Raw genomic sequence first — 15,738 nt, forward strand, 5'->3', positions numbered from 1 at the left:
CTGAAGGTCCCATTGAATCCTATGGCGGCGCCGGCCCATGCTTTTCCTATGGAGGCGCCGGCCATATTGATTCTAATGGAGAAAAGCCGCGTGGCTTTGAAACGGCTAAGTCCGAAAGTGTGCAAAGGGTAAGCCCATATCTCCGGTTCTGTGAGTACCAGAGAGCTGGGATTTTTGTTGCAGGTAGTCACTGTTCCGGCATGACTGCATGGCCATTTCCAGCCCTCTCCGATCAACCAGACGGACTATGGGCAAATGTGAAAATTGTGATTTTCCCCATTGACTTTAATGGCGGAGTTGCTCCATTGAAAGCCTATAGCGGCGGAGCCCGTTGATTTCAATGGGAGAGTGAAAAGCAGAGATTTCTTTTAGCTATAGCGGAGAATCCTGCATTAAAGTTAATAAGGGATTTTAACTTGTTTTTTGTATCTCCGGTTCTGGGGGTCGTGGAAGGCTGATATTTGGCCACTATTGCCAGGGTCTTCCGGCATGAGGACCTGGCAAATATCAGCCCGTTCAGACCCACAGAACGGATTATTTTAATATATGTAGTTATTAAAGAAAATACTGTTTTTCAAGACTGGGATAAAGCCCGGGAAAGTTATTGGCTCTGAGTTATATTAATGTTCAGGATGGCGACCATTTGTCTACAAACAGCATTCCTGATCAAAGACTTGGCCACTCTGATTGTGTACAGTAGGGCAGAGAAACGCAAAGCCTGAGTGGTCTGTAAGTGTCATAATTCACACTTACAGCCAAAAGGGTTTCCTGACTACAAAGAAGTCAGCTAGACTTTCAGATGCCCACATGTTAGGGAATGGGGCTGAAACTCCATATAAACAAGTGTAAGCCCTATACCCATTGTCTTTCGTGATGTCTTCATTTGAACCTGTATTGCTGAATGAATTGCCAATCCTGTACCTGATTGCTTCATTGTCCAACCCTTAAGTAAGTGTCTATTTCTTGTCTGTAATTTGTATCATCTTGTGTGTTCTCCTTCTTTAAGGAATAAACTATATTTATTATATCTAAGTCGTGTTCAATTCAACCCAGATATTTTGGTGTATATTATACCCTGTCACAAGCTACCGTGACAGGCTCTATAATAAACTGGTGGCAGCGGCGGGATTGAATTGAACCTGTATTAAAGTTTACTGCGGGATTCTGTAATACAGTTGGAACTCGGGTGAATTGCGAGTTCCTAAGGCTAATGCTATTGAACACACGGTTGTACAACATATAACACGTGATATGGCACCACCTCACTGTTCCCCTACTTGTGAGAAGCATTGCCTCCGGAGCGCAAGTGCCGGCCATCCGTGTGACTGGAGCCAGGCACCGAGACCGGAGGAATGAATCAAGTCAGAGCGGGAACCTGCAGCCGGTAGAGCTGAGAGAGAGGCAGCGATCGGTGAGCACGAAACCCGGCAGGCTGAGCAAAGAACCACAGCTGCAGACGCTGTAACCACCAAACCGCCCGAAGAGCAGGGAATGGACCTAGCTCCGGGACGGCAGAGACTTGCGGAGGGAGCGGGTGATCTCGGAGAGCTCGGGAGTCTTGCCACAGGAGAGGAATCGGCTGTTGCGGCGGCCAGTCCATTTTCCCTGGTTGTGCTAGCACTGATGTCTGTGTGAGGAGACACGTTGTCCCAGGCGGAGCGGAACGAGCTCCAGAAGCTGGCGATGTCCCGACCCGCTTACCCCCTCCCTGAGCCCGGCGCTCAAGCAACTCTGCTCTAGACTCAGCAGCCTCTTGCGGGAGGTAGTCCACCGGCGGCGGAGAAGCTCCGGAATGAGCCAGGCGCTCGAGCAACTCCGCCTTGGACTTAGCAGCCTCTTGTGGGGGGTAGTCCACCAGCGGCGGAGGAGCTCCGGCAAGAGCGGCGGTGCTATCACTGCCAACAAGCGGGCCACATCAAAGCCCGATGCCCGAACCGTGCGTTGTCGGGCGAAGCCCCTCAGGGCCAGCGCTCACGAGCTGTGGAAAAGGTGACCCGGTTAGCGGCACCCTCCGATGGCTCCCGCCCAGCCGGGGCGACAACCCTTCACGGGATGTCCCCTGGAGAACCTGGCTGGGCTGCATCGGCAACAGTGGCGGAGAGCGGCTGCCATCCATCTGATCCCGGCGGAGAACAGCAGGGCGGCGGCCGGAGCACATCTTTTCCGGCCATCAGCAGCGGTGCTCGGCAAGCGTTCGGCTTGCTACAGCAAGGTGCTGTTGTCTCCCTGGCCCGACCTGATATGGTTCGGCCAGTGGAAGTGCTCCCCGGATGTGGGATGCAGGCGGCGGCGGCGGAGGAAAAGCCGCGATTCCGGCATGATGCCGGAGCCGATTTGATTGGGGGGAGGGTCGGGGTATGCGGGAGGTGGGTATTTGGTACTGTTTGGAGGAGTCGACGCTCCTCAAAAGCGACCGGAGCCCCACCATCTACGCCGGCGACCCTGTGCCGAAGCCGGGTGCTGTTGCGGCAGTCACCCGAAGCTCGCCCGTAGCGGCGGCGGCGGAGGCGGAGGAGGAGCCGCAATTCCGGCAAAGTGCCGGAGCCCTTTCTGGAGCTGAGTTTCTCCACAAGGACCTAGGACCCATATCCTGCACCGTTTTCTCTGTGCCGAACCCGGGAGCTGTTGCGGCAGTTGCCCGTTGCTCCCCGGCCAAGATGACACCGGCGGCGGCTGTCATGATAGAGGGGGTTTGGCCCGGGATTAAAGGGGTTACACCCCATTTAGCCACCCCCTACTCTCACTTGGGAAGCAAGGGGTTAACTGGACTGAGGTCCAGTAATGTGTTTTTACCTTGCTTCAATATCCAAATGTTTATTCCTCTGTGTAACTGTATTGTGTTATCCTGGTGTTTGCACTCACATATACACTAGGGTGGATGCGGGAGGGAAGGGGTTAACGTTAATTTAGTGATTATAGCCCTTTGTTCCCTTTCCCCGCCTTTTCAGGCTCCATTTTGCAGCCGTCATAGGTCGCCATTGAGCCTCCATGCGTTCTAATGGCAGAAGTAGCGGTTTTGGACCTGTTTCCAGCGACGACCAGCAAGTGGCGTCCGAGAGGAGGAGCGGCGGTTACCCATTGTACAGTAAGTCAATGGGCTCATTGACTTCAATGGAGATTCCTCAATGCCGGCCTCGAGGAACAGGTTGGCAGCCATCCAAACCGCAGACCGCAAAAGTGGATACAATGTCTTTTAAAAGAGTTTAATCTCTACGGTCAAGTTCAACGACAATTGGCGTGGGAATCTTAGGTTCTAGGGCCCCTGGGAATAAAGTTCTTTTTGCCCCTAGCCCCTAGGAACCCCCACACACGACCCGAATGAGAGACCCCCGTAAGGGGTCGAGCGGAGAAGGAGGGTCGCGCCATTGACTTCAATGGTGGAGCGGAGGTCCCATTGAATTTAAGGGCGGCGTGCGCCATGCATTGTCTATGGCGGCGCCGGCCATTGATTCCAATGGGGAAATGCCACGTGGCGTAAAAACGACTAAGTGTAAAATGCTGAAAAATGTAAGTCCATATCTCCGGTTCTGGAATGATCAGGGGGATGGGATTTGGGTGGCATGTAGCCAAAGTTCCGGCTTTAATGCATGGCCATTCCCAGCCCCCTCCAACCAACCAGACGGAGTATGGATGTATGTAAAAATTTGTGTTTTTTCCATAGGATTCAATGGCGGCGTTTCCCCATTGAAAGCCTATGGCGGGAAACCCCATTGACGGAAACGGCGGAGCCCGCCATTCGACGCTATGGCGGCGGACCCGTTGATTTCAATGTGGAAAGAGTGAAAAGCAGAGATTCATTTTTAAAGGGACGAATCCTGTATTTTAAAAAATGTATTAAAGTGCATTTCTGTATCTCCGGCTCTGGAGGTCACAGAGAGTTGAAATTTGGCCAATATGTAGGGTCACTGTAGGCTTTAATAACTGGCAGATTTCGACCCACTGGACCCACCAGAACGGAACTTATTAATATGTGAAGATATTAAAGTATATATGGGATTTTGGATCTGCTCTGAAAATGCAGACCCCATCTGTTATGCTAATAGGGCAGGAAGAGCATCCTGAAAGAATTAGCATAGCCCTGTGATCCAAAGTGATCAAAAGTTAGTGCCGGGAACAAAAGGAGCTGAGTGTTTTTAAGAGTGGTACTTCACACTTACAGGGGAAGCCAAAATCTACTTCAAAGAGATTTTTCTAGCCAACTCTGTGCCTAGGGTTAAGAGTAAAGGGTTGAAATGGTAAATAAGTCAGAGTCACTCTTTACTCAATTGTCTTCATGCATGGTCTTCATGTATTGTCGTGATGTCTACATCTGAACCTGAATTATGGAAGAAATGGCCCATCCTGTATCCTGATGGCTTTCTTGTCCAAACCTTTCAGTAAGTGTCTATATTTTGTCTGTTATTTGTATAATCTGTTGTGTTCACCTTTTTCAAGGAATAAATTATATTCTATCATATCTAAGCCTCGTCCAGTTCAACCCAGATATTTGGTGTTTATTATATCTTGTCATAAATTACCGTGACAGCGGCCACTCCAGTCCCCCTGCAATCGGGACCTACGAAAGCGACGGTCTCTGCGGGGACCAGCGAGGTAAGCCAGACCAAGTCGCAGACTGACCCTGACTTATTGTTACCTATGACTGTACCCTGTTGTTCCCTTGTAGGAGTGACCGGTGGGTGGCAGGAGATAGGGTTACCAGGGGAGGGAAAGGAAGGGCAGCTTGTAGGGCAGCTAGGCTTTCCCATTACCCTGGTGGAGCATCAAGGGGACTCTCAGTTAAGAGCCCCTCTGTTGCAGCCTTGCTATGGGCTGGAGGTATCAGGGGTTGTGGCAAAGTTAGACCACCCCAGGGGTACCTACCAGCCAGGAGCTAAGGCGGGTGCATCCGCACCAGCAACCCTGAGCTCACCTCCGGTAATGGGGGCACAGCTTCAGGGAGAGGGGCTAGCCCCGTTAGCACCCAGCTCTAGGGTAGGATTGCCTGGGAGAGGGTTGGGTGGTCCAGTGGGAACCGGGGAGGGAAGGCAGCAAGTGAGCCAGCTAGATTTCCCCATTACCCTGGCAGAGCATCAGGGGGTCCCTCGGTTTAGAGCCTCACTGTTGTCGCCTGGCTATGGGCTGGAGGTATCAGGGGCAGTGGCAAAGTTAGACCACCCCCAGGATACCTGCCAGCCAGGAGCCAAGGCAGATGCTTCTGCACCGGTGCCCCTGGGTTCCTCTCCGGTAATGGTGAGGCACTGTCAGGGAGATGGCCTCACTCAGGTATCCGTAGTATACAGGTTAGGATTAGCTATGGAGAAGCGGAGTGAGGGAAGGCTGCAGATAGGTAGCCAGCACAAGTAGGAGAAGAAGGGCTGTGGTAGCCGGGGAGGAAAAGCAGCAGGTATGGCAGCTAGAATTCCCCCTTACCCTGGCGGAGCCACAGGGGGTCTCTCAGATCAGCAACCCCCTGTTGCAGCCTGGCTATCGGCTGGGGGTATCATGGACAGTGGCAAGCTTGTGCCACCCCAGGGATACCTGCCAGCCAAGACCTAAGGCGGTTGCATCTGAAGAGATGCCCCTGAGCTCATCCCTGGTAAGGGGGAGACAAGGTCAGGGAGGTAGGTGCACTCAGGTAGTCCCTGTGTCTGGGTTAGGATTACCTACGGGGGAGCAGAGTGAAGGTGGGCTGTAGGGAGATAGGCAGCAGGAGTCATCAGCAGTGGCTGAGGTGCTGAGCCTAGGGGAGGATAGGCAGGGAGGCACTGGGGAGCAGGGGGAGATAAGTCAGTGGGGTGTCAGGCAGCTGGCAGAAGCCAGGGATGGGCTAGGAAGGCAGGACTTACCAGGAGCGACCCCCATAACAGATTTCCCAGGGTTCCCAGAGGTAGGGCTGTGGGGAGGTAGGCAGCCAAGAGCAGTAAGAGCTAGGGGGGTACAGCAGAGGGTTCTGTCCCCAGGGCAGCCAAGGGTAGCTACAGGGAGGAAGGGCAGCACAGTGGAGAGGAGTGATGCAGGCCCTAGCAGCAGTGGTGGTAGCAGGTGCTTATTTCCTGGTCTTCAGTTTTGAGAGGGCAGGAGCAAAGCATCTGGGTACCAGGAACCCCAGTACAGGGTACTGGGGGATTGCCTTGACCCAGGAGGCACAGGAGGGGGTAGTAGTCAGCACCCCAGGTGGTTTCTGGAATCCAGAAGTGATGCCACTCGGGGTGGGGACTGCTCTAGAGCCAGGGAGGAGAGGCAAGGGTATAGCGGAGCAGCTACAGGTGGGCACAGGGCCAGGGCAGGTAGGGTCCCTACAGGATAGTGACATAGCTCTTTCCCAGACTGGTTTGATGGAGAAGCGACGGTCTGTGCTCGGTAGCTGGTCTCCCGCTGGTACAGAGACATGCCAGTCTCTGGGCAATATGCAGCCTGGTCTGCAGAGGTGCTCCGTCACGGTGGTCCTTGTTCACCAGGCCCTGGATGAGGGGCAGAGGGGGGCAAAGGAGAATGCCCGGCGGCCACAATGGAGCCCTGTTCAGCAGGATCTGGACTTCACTATCCACTGTGGCCAGGACAGTGTACTGGACAATGCCAGAGGACAATTTTGCCAGGCCAACCCCTCAGGACTTATCAAGTGCTTCAAGGATGCCAGTAGTGTCCCATTGAGCAGGGGAGGTGTCATGGGAGAGGGGGTTTGGCCCGGTATTAAAGGGGTTACACCCCATTTGGCCACCCCCTGCTCTCACTTGGGAAGCAAGGGGTTAACTGGACTGCGGTCCAGTAATGTGTTTTTACCCGGCTTCAACACCCAAATGTATATTCCCCTGTAAATGTGTATGGTTCCCATTCCAGTGTCTGCACCAACACATACACTGGGATCGATGAAGGGGGGAAAGGGTTAATAGTTAAGGCGTGATTATAGCGCTTTGTTCCATTTTTCGCCTTTGCAGGCTCCATTTTGCAGCTCCCCATAGGTCGCCGTTGCAGCTCCATACGATCCTATGGCGAATCCGGCGATTTGGACCCATTTTCATCAGAAGACCTGCAGGTGGCGCCCGAGAGGAGGAGCGGAGGTTCCCCATTGTAAGTCAATGGAGCCATTCATTTCAATGAGAATTCCTCGACGCTGACCTCCAGGAACGGGTTGGCAGCCATCCAAAACGCAGACCGCAGAAGCGGATACAATATCTAAAAAAGAGCTTTTGATCACACTAGGTCAAGTTTAATCACAATTGGCGTAGGAAACTTAGGTTCTAGGGCACCCAGAAATTCAATTATTTTTGCCCCTAGACCCTAGGAACCCCCACACTCGACCACCACCGGGTCCAAGAAGTAAAGACCCCTGTAAAGGGTCGCGCTCGCCACGAGGGTTGCGCCATTGACTCTAATGGGAGCGGAGGTCCCATTGAATTCTATGGCGGCGCCAGCCCATGCATTTGCCGGCCATATTGATTCTAATGGAGAAAAGCCGCGTGGCTTTGAAACGGCTAAATCCGAAAGTGTGAAAAGGGTAAGACCATATCTCCGGTTCTGTGAGTACCAGAGGGCTGGGATTTTGGTTGCAGGTAGTTACTGTTCCGGCATGACTGCGTGGCCATTTCCAGCCCTCTCCGATCAACCAGTCGGAGTATGGGCAAATGTGAAAATTGTGATTTTCCCCATTGACGTCAATGGCGGAGTTGCTCCATTGAAAGCCTATAGCGGCGGAGCCCATTGACTTCAATGGGAGAGTGAAAAGCAGAGATTTCTTTTAGCTATAGCGGAGAATCCTGCATTAAAATTAATAGCGCTCCTCAAATTAAAACTAAGCAGCCAGTCTGGACCTGACTTAAGTCAATCTAGGTTCCTAAGACTTGGTGCCCCAACATAGTCAACTCTTTTCTGTCTGCAGGCCATATCCCTAAGACCTGGAAAACTGCCAGAGTTATCCCAATCTTCAAAAGTGGGGACAAAAACACTGTCTCAAACTACAGGTCAATCTCCCTTCTCCCAATCCTATCCAAAGTCCTGGAAAAATGTGTCCACTCCCAATTAAGCGATTACTATACCAAGACAAATTTCCCTAGCCAATTCCAATCTGGCTTTCACCCCAAACACTCTACCATAATTACCCTGCTAAAAGTTTGCAATGAAATCCAGTGTGGAATGGAACGGGGTCAACTCACTGGTGCAATATTCCTAGAGTTTGCAAAGGCTTTTGATACTGTTGATCAAACTTCAGAGCTCTGGAATAGGGAAGCATGCTTTAAACTGGTTTCAGTCCTACCTATCAGGTAGATCCCAACATGTGTCCATCTCAGGCTCTTACTCCAACCCCCTGGATATCACCTGTGGCGTCCCGCAAGGCTCTGTTCTGGGGCCCCTACTCTTCTCAGTGTTCATCAATGATCTTCCCACAGCTTGTAAGGAAGCTTCAATACACATGTATGGAGATGACACAATCTTATATGCACACAGCCATAGCCTCTCCGACCTTGAACACGTACTTCAGTCTGACTTTTTGAGACTCAAAACTGGATTTCCTAAAACAAACTGTTTTTAAACACTGACAAGACTGTAACAATGGTATATGGGACCAAGACTAAATTTTTAAAGCTTCCAGCGACTGAGCTCCAGATCAGAACCAACGCTAACACCACCCTAACTCCTGTTACTTGTTTTAAATACCTGGGCATATGGTTTGACTCCCACTTAACATTTGGAATGCACATTGATGCCCTGACATCCAAAACCTATGCCAAACTAGGTGTACTTTACAGGAACAAATCCTCCCTAAGCCTGCTGGTCAGAAAGCGTATTGCACAGCAGATGCTAATGCCAATTATCGATTATGGAGACATAGTATATGGCTCTGCACCCCAAATCCACCTTGGCAAACTTGACACCCTCTACAATTCAATTTGTCGTTTCGTTCTCCAATGCAACTACAACACACATCACTGCGAAATGCTCAAAGAACTAGATTGGTCATCACTCGAGTCTAGGCGCAAAGTTCACCTTTCCTGTCTTGCCTTCAAATACTTTCTTGGCAAGCTACCCAGCTACCTGAACAAGCTCATCACCCCTACCACATGCAGCACTTATCATCTGAGATCTGACTCCAAAAGACTGTTCATGTTCCCAAGGCTCAACAAAGTATCCGGCCGTTCGTCCTTCTCTTACCGTGCACCCCAAAACTGGAACAGTCTACCGGAGACTCCCACATCCACCACCAGTTTAAGTTCTTTCAAAACTAAGGCTGTCTCACATTTTAATCTGGTCGTTAACTGATACGTAAGCCTATAATATACATCTTCTCTAACTGTGCATGTAATGTATTGTATATAATGTATACCCTGTTTAATTATGTAACTGTATTTGTAACCATGTATTATTTGTCATATTAACTATGTCCAGGACATACTTGAAAACGAGAGGTAACTCTCACTGTATTACTTCCTGGTAAAATATTTTATAAATAAATAAATAAATAAATAGGGGATTTTAACTTGTTTTTTGTATCTCCGGTACTGGGGGTCATGGAAGGCTGATATTTGGCCACTATGGCCCGGGTCCTCCGGCATGAGGACCTGGCAAATTTCAGCCCGTTCAGACCCACAGAACTGATTATTTTAATATATGTAGTTATTAAAGAAAACACTGTTTTTCAAGGCTGGGATAAAGCTCGGGGAAGTTATTGGCTCTGAGTTATGTTAATGTTCAGGATGGCGACCATTTGTCTACAAACAGCATTCCTGATCAAAGACTTGGCCACTCTGATTGTGTACAATAGTGAAATACATTTTGGGACTGCGTTATAAACTGTGAGTTGGAAGCATATTTCCATGGACTTTATTGTGGAACTTCCAAATTCTAAGGGGATGAATACGATCCTTGTGGTAGTGGACAGGTTTTCCATGCACACACACTTTATACCCCTCAAGGGTCTCCCCAATTCAGCCACCTTGGCTGACATTTTTTCTAAAGAAATCTTCAGGTTACACGGCGTGCCACTTTCCATTGTTTCAGACAGGGGCACTCAATTCTTCTCTAAGTTTTGGCGAGCGTTCTCTCAGATACTTGGCATTTCCCTCCTTTTCTCCTCGGGTTACCACCCGCAGACCAACGGCCAGACGGAGAGAATGAATCAGACTTTGGAGCAGTATCTCAGATGCTTTGTGTCAGAATCTCAAGACAATTGGGTGGACCTATTACCCTGGGCGGAGTTCGATATTAACTCGCTGAAGAATGAGTCCACGCAAGAGTCGCCTTTCTTCATTAACTATGGGTTCCATCCCAGCAGCCTTCCCCTCTCCTCCCTCCCCTCTGGTGTTCCTGCAGCAGATACTTAAATCTCCAATCAACAAAACTCTTGGAAAAAGATTCAAAGAGCCTTGCAAGGGTCCGTCAAAAAACGCAAGCAGATCGGCGACGTCTGTGGGCCCAGAATACAAACCTGGAGACAAAGTTTGGCTATCTTCAAAAAGTATCAAGCTCAAAACTCCTTCCCAGAAGCTGGCTCCTAGATTCTTGGGTCCCTTCAAGGTCCTCGAACGGATCAACACGGTAGCATATCGACTTACGCTCCCTCCCACCATGAAGATACCCTCTGTGTTTCACGTGTCACTTCTGAAGCCATTTGTCCAAAATGTACATTTTCCGGACCGTCCTCGGAGACCCAATCCCATCGTAATACAAGGACAACAGGAATTCGAAGTCCATTCCATTCTTGATTCCCGTTGGGCCAGGGGCAGACTTCAGTTCCTCATTCATTGGAAGGGATATGGCCCGGAGGAACGTTCCTGGGTACCTTGTCATCATATTCATGCTCCAGCTCTTCTCAAACAATTTCGTCGGAAATTTCCTCACAAACCTTGGGAGGATTGTCCGGAGTCCGATCCTCAAGGGGGGGTACTGTAACGGATCGGGGGACATGCGCCTCTCAGTGGGTCCCCGTCACCACAGTACCCACGGCGGCTCTCTACCCCGGTTCCCCGCTCCCTCGGCCTCTCACCTGTCCCGCCCCCACACCGAGCCGTTCCTTCACGGCGCACGCCGCATCTTCACGCACGCGACCGGGGTGTGCGCGCGCACGGCAGCCTTACAGAGGGCGCGCGCACCCGATCTTATCAGCCCTCCCGCGCTGCTGGCGCCGCCCCCCGTCGGCTGCTGGCGATTGCCATGAATCACACCCCTGTCTCCCTCCCTGCTCACCTGGACCTATCCCTGCGTTCACCCACACAGGCCTCCGCTCCACCCCTTCCTACCATTGGCCCTCCTTCCTTTATAACCCCAGTCTGCCCTCTCCTTCCTCGCTCTGCATAGCTTCTCTGTGGCTCCAGTGTGCAGTGTCTATGCCCAGCTCTGCTCTCTGTTACAGCTCTTGTTCCTGTCCCTGCCCCTGTTTGGATACCTTTGGATTGATCTCGGCTCTTGTTTGACTACGTGTACCTCGCTACCCTTGGACTCTGCTTTGGACCTCACTACGCTGCTTTCTCCTGCCCCTGACCCACGGCTCTTGGACAATTACCCTCCGACTTCTGGCACCCCAGATTCAGCAAGTATATCGTTAACCCTTTCTCACCAGGCCCAGCAACGCATCTTACCACACTCCGGGCACGCCCTCACTGCTGTGGGTGCGTTATACCCTTACCCACCTCAGTACTGGGGACTGGCCAGGTCTGCGGGCATACAGGCGTTACACTGCCACAACATTTCGATGGGGTTTAGATCTGGATTTTGACTAGGCCATTCTAAAAAGCGGAATTTCTTCTTCTGCAGCCGTTCTTTTGTAGATCTGCTTGTATGTTTAAGATCATGGTCTTGTTGCATAACACACTTTCACTTCAGCTTCAGATCACGGACGGATGGCCTGACAGTCTCCTCTAGAATCTTCTGATACAATGCAAATTTCATGGTTGTGTCAATGTTGGCAAGAAAGCCGTCCAGGTCCTGAGGCAGCAAAGCAGCCCCAAACCATCACACTCCCACCACCATGCTTGGGATGAGGTTCTTGTTTTAACGTAGTTTTGGTTATTGTCAAACATAACGTTTCTCATCGAGGCCAAAAAGTTCTACCATTGACTTGTCTGTCCAGAGGACATTGTTCCAGAAGTCTTGTGGATCATCTATGTGCTCTTTGGTGAACTTCAGATGGGCAGCGATGTTCTTTTTAGATAGCAGTGGTTTCCTCCTGGCTATCCTTCCATGAACACCATTCTTGTTCAGTGTTTTGATGCACGCGCTCTGAAGTATGATGCTTTGCAGATGACGTAGGACACCATTGACAACGAAGGGGTATAAAGTTTGTTTTTATTGACGTTTGTTACTCCATGCAAAGCACTCTTAGGTGCGAAACGCGTTGGAGGATGTTTGCCTCCCTTTCTTTATGGCTCAAATAAAATAATTATTTTTGAGAGATGATTCTTGCGCTTGTTACTCCGCGTGGCCGTGCGCGGCTACGATTGTTTTCTTCCTCACTACTGCATGTTTTGGGCCTGTTTAAATAAACATGTTAAAATGACATTTAAAAAAGCTAGGAAAAAGATGGATGGTCTGAGGACGTGCTCAAGATAGGCCACGGAGAGATGAGACCGGGGGCATGGAGAGCAGAGGGATTGGGAAGAAAGCAGGGACATGGTGATGGGATGGTGGATGGGGCAGTGTGTGGGAGGTGGGGATGAGCTCAGGATAGGCAACGGAGAGATGAGACCGGGGGCATGGAGAGCAGTGGGATTGGAAAGAAAGCAGACCTGGTGATGGGATGGTGGATGGGGCAGTGTGTGGGAGGTGGGGATGAGCTCAGGATAGGCCACGGAGAGATGAGACCGGGGGCATGGAGAGCAGTGGGATTGGGAAGAAAGCAGAGACATGGTGGTGGGATGGTGGATGGGGCAGTGTGTGGGAGGTGGGGATGAGCTCAGGATAGGCCACGGAGAGATGAGACCGGGGGCATGGAGAGCAGTGGGATTGGGAAGAAAGCAGAGACATGGTGGTGGGATGGTGGATGGGGCAGTGTGTGGGAGGTGGGGATGAGCTCAGGATAGGCAATGGAGAGATGAGACCGGGGGCATGGAGAGCAGAGGGATTGGGAAGAAAGCAGACATGGTGATGGAATGGTGGATGGGGCAGTGTGTGGGAGGTGGGGATGAGCTCAGGATAGGCAATGGAGAGATGAGACCGGGGGCATGGAGAGCAGTGGGATTGAGAAGAAAGCAGAGACATGGTGATGGGATGGTGGATGGGGCAGTGTGTGGGAGGTGAGGATGAGCTCAGGATAGGCAATGGAGAGATGAGACCGGGGGCATGGAGAGCAGTGGGATTGGGAAGAAAGCAGAGACCTGGTGATGGGATGGTGGATGGGGCAGTGTGTGGGAGGTGGGGGTGAGCTCAGGATAGGCCACGGAGAGATGAGACCGGGGGCATGGAGAGCAGTGGGATTGGGAAGAACCTGGAACCCATTTCATGCAGAATGGTGATATCCTTGGTGTATGCGGGCGCCTGGAACCTATTTCTTGCAGAATGAATGGTGATATCCTTGGCGCCTGGAACTCATTTCTTTGTCTCTCTCGGATTTGCACTTCCTGCTTTTATATACAGGTTATTGTATATAGAACTCTGTATTTTAACGTATTCTTCTTTAAAACTCTGTATACTGTACATGGTTTGTGCTATATACAAAACAATATACATTCTAGTGCGGGGGGGGGGGGGAGGGGAGGGAGGATACTCCAGTCCTAGAGAGCACCAAACGGGTCAGGATTTCAGGATATCCCAGTTTCAGCACAGGTGGCTCAATCAGTGGCTCAGTCTTCAAGTGCACCACCTATGCTGAAGCAGGGATATCCTGAACGCCTGTTGGTGGGCCTTGAGGACTGGGGTTGGCTGCCCCGGTCTAGATCTAGGAATATACCTTCAGTCTGTATAATGTTTTAAGCAGTTCAACCTGTCTCAAGTTTTGCCGAGGACCAAAATGTTGGTCGCCTTCCATAAACTTTCCGATGTTCTGGCGCCTCATTTAGCCAAAATGTTTAAATGACAAATAAATGGGCCGATCCTCCTCTCCTAAACAGCCGGTTACCTGGGCCGTGCTTCTAGAGCCGCTTATCCGATCCTCCTCTTCTAAACAGCCGGTTACCCGGGCCGTGCTTCTAGAGCCGCTTATCCGATCCTCCTCTTCTAAACAGCCGGTTACCCGGGCCGTGCTTCTAGAGTCGGGTAGACTCACAGTATCACAGAAGAGTCACCGACCCCTCAAGCATTTACGTTAAAATAACACAGACAGTGGTACTCTCATTAAATGCAAGTACTTTATTACTGCTATTACACGGTGCTGAGCGCAGGTTACGGGAGGCGCAGTGCAAGGGTCTCATCCCTCCTACGGCTACGATACAAAGGTTGTCGTCTACATTAAATGTACTAGCAAGTAGAACACAGAAGAACCTCCTATGAAAGTTACAGCACACCGCCGGGGTCTGCGGGCGGGCCGCCGGGGTCTGCGGGCGGACCGCCGGGGTCTGCGGGCGGACCGCCGGGGTCTGCGGGCGGACCGCCGGGGTCTGCGGGCGGGGCAGGAAAGATTGCTGGTTCGATTCCAGCCTTAGTCACTTCTGACTCAGGGCAAATCCCTTTATCTTCACTGTGCCTCACTCGCCCTCCCATAGCTGCAGACGTTGCCGGGACTCCACCCCAGACATGGCTGCATCACCGCCTCCAGATCAGCTTTGGACTAGATCTACACTAGAACCAGTAACAGAATCCGGCAAATAACATGATTTCGGTGGCTTGATGGACTGCGGGGACATCCTATTGCTCCTATTAGCGCATGATTGGCAGCTGGTGACACAGCACACTACATAGTAACCCAACTTCTGCAGTGCACAGCGGTAGAACACATGGAAAGCATACAACAGAGACACAGAAGGTCCGAGGTTGAAATATCCGCCTCTTGTGACCCTGGGGAATTGCTTCTCTTCCATGACGTACATGCTCAGCAGACTGTTAGCTCCTCAGGTTAAGGCCCTTTGCCAAATAAGCCTAGACAACACCATCTCAAAGACAAAGAGTTCATTAGTTCAGGCATGTTAACCCTGTAACACGCTAATATGCCAAGAATCAATACATGGCCATGAGTTATGTACTGTATGTATTAAGTCACCGTTTCCTACAATGACTTTATAGTGTACGTACAGCACTGTATAATTGTAGTGAGTATCCCCAACCAAGGAGACGAGATGCAGATGAGATTTGGCATAGTGTTTTGTTGTTTGCTCCGGAGGATAATGTGAAACCCCAGCAGCACGGACACATTAACATGTAGATCATGGGTGATCTGGGCTTTCCCTGCGGTAGGAAGGACAGACTCCAGGCTGGTGATTTAACTTAGGGGGGGGGGGGTTTGTCACTTCCTGCCAGTTTAAGCCCCCACCAGTCCCTCCTACACAAGGTGACACATGGTAAAGATTTCTAAAAGATCTGCCTTTTGGGGTTCATCTTATTATCCCCCAAATATGTAAATATACAGATATCCTCTTTTAAAGCAGAGATTAAAACATGAATGCGTACTCTGGGCCGCACCTCGGGGAGTTTAGAAAGATTTAGCGGAGCACATATTACCCGAGACAGGCAGGGTCCTAATTCCCAAACCATATCCTCCTTTTACTACAGAACACCTCGTTCTGACAGGCTGTATGTTTAGGGATTTATACAGTATGTATCAAGCTGCTGGCGCTGATCCACTATACAGTATGTATCAAGCTGATCCACTATACAGTATGTATCAAGCTGCTGGCGCTG

The sequence above is a fragment of the Ascaphus truei genome (assembly GCF_040206685.1).
Source record: "Ascaphus truei isolate aAscTru1 chromosome 2 unlocalized genomic scaffold, aAscTru1.hap1 SUPER_2_unloc_1, whole genome shotgun sequence".
Classification (NCBI taxonomy): domain Eukaryota; kingdom Metazoa; phylum Chordata; class Amphibia; order Anura; family Ascaphidae; genus Ascaphus; species Ascaphus truei.